General features: G+C 44.1%; 1 protein-coding gene across 1 annotated transcript in view; it reads left to right on the plus strand.

The window, feature by feature from the left end:
- The window catches only part of LOC104494596 (disintegrin and metalloproteinase domain-containing protein 12-like), a gene marked incomplete at both ends in the record, with an annotated part of 137,482 nt that overhangs the window by 118,269 nt on the left and 12,782 nt on the right, over positions 1-6,431 (plus strand). The window lies entirely within an intron of this gene.

The following is a 6,431-nucleotide window of genomic DNA, read 5'->3' on the forward strand; positions in this document are numbered from 1 at the left end:
CCGTTGCTCTGCTGGTGATAAAGGCGCTATGTCAACGGAGAAGCGTAGTTGTTCTGTAGCCACAAGCACTGTGAGCAGGGTAACCTGGGAGCACTTGCTTCACTGTATTTTACAGTACTGTTAGAAACTGAACAATATCCGAAAGTTCTCTGTGTCCATATTCAGATAAGAACTGATAGGATTGAGCTGAGGTAAGAGAGAGTAGATTTACCAGAGCTTTCTGGTCTAAGTGTTGTGCTGGTCTGGGCTGCCAGCAGAAGCGTTACTGCCTGTGACTGAAGCTGGTAAGAACCAGCTGGAGAAATCTCTGTCAGCAGCGTTTTGTAGGTACAGCTGGATTTGCCTTAGGGCGAGAGGATGATCTAGATGATCTTCTGATGTCTCTTCCAGCTCCGGCATTCTTGGGCTGTGCTTAAATTTCATCTGTTGCTTAAACATCTCTTCTGGGAATTGTGATCAGCTCAAACTCTGCCTTCTCTGAGACTGTTTCTGGGAAAGAAGGAGAGCAGTCTGGGAGAGGCCAGGGAGTGTTGGGCAGGATTTGCTCCCTGCTGGTCAGCCTAGCAGCAGCCTTGGCATTCCTTCAAAGGCATGCTGTCACCCTCCTTCGAGGCAGAAAAAGGGATTCTGGCCAGAGGCCAAGCACAGCATGTTGAGAGACAAACAAAAGAGAGTTGTGTGTTTGGAGGAGAATGAAAGTGATTTCTACAGTTTGGAAAAGAAAAATAACTTGGCTCTTCTAAAACTATAGGTAGTAAATATCCGTCTGGAATCGCACTCTGCAGCACATGAGGGCCCATATGCACACTGTGAACACTGAGAACAGGCTGGGACTGGAAGCAGGGCTCTGAGGTGAGGTGATGTGGTAGCTGGTAAGCAGTGGGCAGGCAGCTTTGAGCGCTGAGCTCCTGAAAGGTGCAGTCAAGCTTTAGACATCTCAGCTGAGTTACTGACAGGGCGTCCAGTTACTCCACTTTTGGAAATAAGACAGGAGATGTCCTCAGGAGAGACGTTTCTAGACACTTTCTGAACTCATCCCGTGAAGGTATCTCTACTGTGAGACTGGGCAGCTTTTCCCTGGTTCTGCCTTCTGTCCTTTTGGTGTAGCTGAAGCTGTCCTCCGAGCTGTGTGTGCCAGTCGTAGATTCATAGAATGGGTTGGGTTCGAAAGGACCTGCCATGGGCAGGGACACCTTCCACTAGAACACGTTGCTCAAAGCCCCATCCAACCCTTGAACACTTTCAGGGATGGGCTGTCCAGAACTTCTCTGGGCAACCTGCGCCAGTGTCCCACAGTAAAGTATTTCTTCCTTATTAATCTAAATCTACCCTCTTGCACTGCAGACAATTGGCTCTGGTTTGGCTCAGGGCGTGGACAGAGCGAGGTTGTATCTGCTCAGCGTATCCCTCAGGTATGAGTCCAAGCACCTCAGCTCACTTTACACTGGGATTTCCGTAGCACCTTACAGCTTCCTTCAGCAACGCCATGCCCGGCTCCACAGGTTTGGCAGTTTGGGGAGGGGACCATCAGGGACCCTTCAGCTTTGTAACACTCTCTTTGGATTTGTGCCAAGCATTATATACAAGTTGTGCCTGAGAAGGAGTTGTGGCATTCACAGAAGTGAGTAGGCTGGTTTGTTTGCAGTGATTATTGATTTATAAATGGAAATTCTAACTTCAGGTTTAGAGCCCTAGGCTTTACCTTCCTACTGTCATAAATATTCTGGAAGAATACTTTATGCCTCAAGCCAAAGTGCATTTTACCAATTTAAAATTAACACTTTGAATATTTACCCAACATCTGTCCAACAGTGGTATTGCTCTGAGCACCGTTATTCAAGGAATACTGAAGTGGTTTTGGCTCTGGAAGTACGTGTGTGTTAAGGGAAGGAATATTCCCTACCTCAAAAACATTCTTAGAATAGCAAAATCATCGATACAAAGAGCAGCCCAGGGAAGCCACATACATTTGGAGAGTCAGTCTGCTCCCTCCAGTGTACTCATTGGCACTCACTGTGTGCTCTTCTAATTTCTGTCGGTTTAAGGTAGATTTAACAAGTGCAAGGGAAAAAAAAATCTTTGGGCTGAAGCTAGTGTAAAAAGTACAAGCCCCGGAGAAGTTCTCATCTGGTATCTAAAGAAGAATAAAAAGAATAGGGAATATCTAGATTATAACAGGAAGTCCCCTGTAAACGTAATTTTGGAGTCGTCTGTGTGGTCGTGCCAGCAAACAGGAATGTTCTAAGGCTTTTTGCTTAAAAGTGATTTCATTAATTATTGCCATGTCTTTCAGTTCTTATGTTTCAGTCTTTGAAGAGGTCTTCTTGGTGGAAGAGATCTCCAGGGATCAGTGTGGAATTTAAATTCTGTTGGATCTAACCTTTAATGAACTTCCTACGGCTTTTTCTCCTAGAAGGTGCTAGCAAGATGTGTTCCAGTTGTGTGTGAGCTACAAATGCCTCACAGAGCCGTGACTTTAGCAAAATACATTTCGTGTAATGCAGAATTAGGCATATAAACCCCCAAATTTGTGGCACTCCAGGTCTTTTAGAGATTCAAATACCTACTATGGACATCACCGAAATCCCACTGTGGAAGTCTGGGCTATAGATAGAGTATCCATAAGAAAATACTTAATACTAACACCTTGTTCCTTTTTTATGCATATATTTTTAAGTTCTTCAAGTTCTTTTAGACTGTTTTGACCAGCGGACTGTTCCAGGTGAAAAAGAAGGATATAAGGAGTCTTAAAGAGATTTGCAAGTCTTTTTACTGAGATTGCAGTATTTGAAAACTAAGGGACGAGGCTGAGCCAGCGAGGCCATTTCAGTATTCCACTTGTTTTCCAAGTATCTCCCCAAAGTTTCCACTCTTAGGAGAGAAAATATTCTTCCTGACAGCTAGATAAACACAGAAGAGTTCTGGTGAAACCCCAGGCATTAGTCTGGAATTATACCACTTCAACCAAAAGCAGAATTTAGCACAAACTGCAGCGCAGAATTATGCTAATTAGCGGTGCTTGTTTGTTTAATAATTTTGAAATGCACTTTTCTGTGTGCTCCTTCATCAAAATTGAGCACCGGTATCTCCATGGGGCTGAAAGTGGGCAAGTTCCCCCAAGGCAGTTGAAAGCTTTAGAGTTCGTATATGCTTGAAATTTCTTGCCAGCCTTAAGGGAAGCAAAAATTTTATAGCTTTCTCCCCTCCTGTAAACCCGAGGGTTTATGCTTCCCCTCACCCCATGTCTGTGTCCTTGCCGATAGCGTGCTCTTCTGGTTTATATATAGGTGACTTACACAACTAACTTGTCATCAGGGAAGCGGAGGCTGCTGTAAACATGTTCTTCCTTCCCTTTAACTTAAAGTACTCCCTAATGCCTTTCCATTTCCACCCCCTCTCCCAGTTTAGGCGTTGATGAGAGACCAGGACACCACTAAGGAGAGCTAGTTTTGCTAAGCTCACTCAGATGCTGATTCTCCTGTAGTCTCCATCCCTTTGTGGATACCCTTTGTGCTGTAACAAAATCTTTATTTGTCCTCTCACAGAAGCGCATTGCTCTTCCCAGGATCATTTCTTGTTGCTGAATCACCCCAACCACAGCTAACAAAACGTCAGGCAGGCTCCTAGCACAGAGCTCCTCGCTTCAGCTCTCTTTGCACTTCCACAGACAGGAACAGGTTTTCACTGTGCTGATAGAAAAGAGGATGACAGGGGAAAGCGGCTTTGTAGCATCTCTTCCAGTCCCCTTTGCACCTTGCAATGAGAATGGTAGAGATCGTTCTCCAGGTCTGTCCTACTGCCCATGCCTCATTTCTTTCCCTGTCTGTGTATCATGAGATGAAATAGCTCATACTGATCCCTGAGATCCCTTCCAACCTGGTGTGCTATATTCAGGTCGACCTGGAAGGGTGTGTGCTTTAACCGTAGGCTGGAGCTGCCTCTACAGCTATAAATCACGGGGGGCTTTTCCATGCCCATTCAGCAGCCCCCACTTACCCCATTGCAAACTACAAACGGAAAACGCAACCAGCTGCCTTTGGCCCTGCTGAGAAGCAGAAGAGCAGGAAAGCAGGATGGGTTTGTGCTGAGGAACCATGTTGGGGTCTTCAAGGGCATGGCTTTGAATGCCCTTGAACTCTAGCATCAAGCACCATCAGTCTGTGTCCACTCTTCTGGACGGCACATCAAGCACAGCCTGGCAGCAGGTCATGTGAACCCTCTTCGACTCTTATTTCTACCTTGGCTGTAGATTGCTTCTCCTCAAAGACTGTGAGGAAGAAGAGATGAAATAAATGCAAAATAATTGAAAATAACAAACCCCCAGGAGAAATACTGTATGGGCCACATGAAACAAGTGGCATGTATTTCAGTAGTGCAAAACCTGATGTGTGAGAGAGGGCACGGCCGTTGCTATTTGCTATTAAAAACGGGGGTTTTAATGAAATAACATCTCTTCACAAACTTTTATTTTAATCTAGGTCCCTAGTAGACCTGGTTTTTCCCTGTTCCAAGACTTCCAAGGCATATGCTGGTTTGCATCCCAGTGACGGCACAAAGCGTTAGGGACAGAAAGCTATTTGGTGCCACACAGGAAGGTCTGGGCCAGTAACGTAAACAAGGAAACAGCTTCTCCATGATAATTTCTCCGTGCAACAGCTCCTCTTTTGCACGTTCCTTTTGAAAAGTCAAAGAATGAATTGAATCCCTCTCTGCCTGCCTTACTTTTTCCCCTGTTCTTATCTTGGATCTTGTGTTACCATTTCCATTTTCACAGCTAGAATTTAAAGTTGGTGTATCTTTCTGATTCAGCCAGGTTTTAAATTCAATTTTCTCAGATAAGTGTGACTGCGTACGTTACAGGGGAGTGGAGCTCGGACTGTGACACTGTGACTTCATGCTGGTGGAGATGCCAGTGCTTTGCCTGTGCTGCAGGATTGCTTGGAGCTCTGCTCCAGCCGGGGGACTGGGTTTTGTGTGGTGCTCATTAAGTGAAAAAAAAAAAAAAAAAAAAAAAAAAAAAAAAAAAAAAAAAAAAAAAAAAAAAAGGAGAAATAGAACTGAGATCAGTTCTTTAACCTCTCAGCTATTGATCAGCATTTTAGAGGATTTTATGGAACTGTGCCTCTTGGTAGAAAACGACAGCTAATTCTGAGTAATTGCCTTTCAGTACACAATTTCACTTTAATTATTGAGTTCTTGGAGGCAGAATTTCCGGGGTTTGGGAGGAAAGAACAATTAGGAATGCAGAAAGAGCACATAGTAGAAATCATATCAAGCATGTAGTAAAATCCTGGGTCTTTTACTGCTGAAATTTGGAGAAGACTCTTTTTTTTTAACTAATGCAAAAAACACCCACTGTTATCGGTATCTTTTTAAGTAAAAGTGAAACTTTTATGTTAGAATTCAAACAGGTAGAGCCAATGGCAAACTTCCCATTTGTGAACGGGTTGAGAGCAAAATACGATCGGCTACGAGTCAGCTGCCTGACTGTCCCAGATTAAACTAATTGACTCGATCTAAGTTCTGCTGAGGAGGAATGGGGAAAAATTAAAGATGGAAAGGCCCATCAGGTGGACTTCTTCCCGATACCACTGAAGAAGAGCATTGGCACATACTATATCTTAATTCCCTCTAGGAGCAATTAGCTGTTCTGCACTGAACACTAAGTTAGCTACAATTAAGGCCAAATAAAATGTTTAAGTGAAAACACAGTGTTTTTTCCTGAGTCATAGTACCAGATGTCTGAGTAGCTAAGAAGTGGCACTAGGCAGGACCGTGAGTTGCGCAGAAGATACCGTATATGTGAACATTCCCATTTGCCCCACCGGTGACAAGCTGGTCCAAAGACTGATTATACAAGCGGCCCAGATGGCCAAGGATTAAGTTAGGAAACATTTACTCTTTGCTTTCTCCTCTTCCCCATCTCCAGTTCATTTTTTTCACATTGTTGAAGGACTTATTTTGGTTCGTTTCCTGATTTTCCTCCTGTAAATGCTCAGATTTGGATTCTGCAGCACTGAGGATTTTAAGATTTCTCCAACTCATGTTCATGCTCAATGGAAGGGTAGGGCTAGTAGAAGTTTTAGCACTTGCACATCACTGGTATTTCAGGAGTCAACCAATCAGTATGCTTCCTCTTCCCAAACTGCTGGAGTTTAGGGGTTCTTCTGGAAGAGGTCCCCAGAGCCATTGAAGTCTCACAACTTGGATTAGGTATTTGTTCTCTCTATTAAAGTAAAATTAAATGGTAGGTCACAGGCACGTGAGTTATAGAATCCGTGTACAGGGTCTCTATCCAAAAGCCATCAGATATTTCTGATTATCACATTACACCCACAGCAGAGAAGCAGAGAGATTGGCTTGTGGATCTACCCCCGACCTGATTTACTGCTGTGCTGCAGTTTACTTCCACCTCTGGTGAACTGGAAGAG

Source organism: Buceros rhinoceros, unplaced genomic scaffold (assembly GCF_000710305.1).
Source record: "Buceros rhinoceros silvestris isolate BGI_N320 unplaced genomic scaffold, ASM71030v1 scaffold1576, whole genome shotgun sequence".
Classification (NCBI taxonomy): domain Eukaryota; kingdom Metazoa; phylum Chordata; class Aves; order Bucerotiformes; family Bucerotidae; genus Buceros; species Buceros rhinoceros.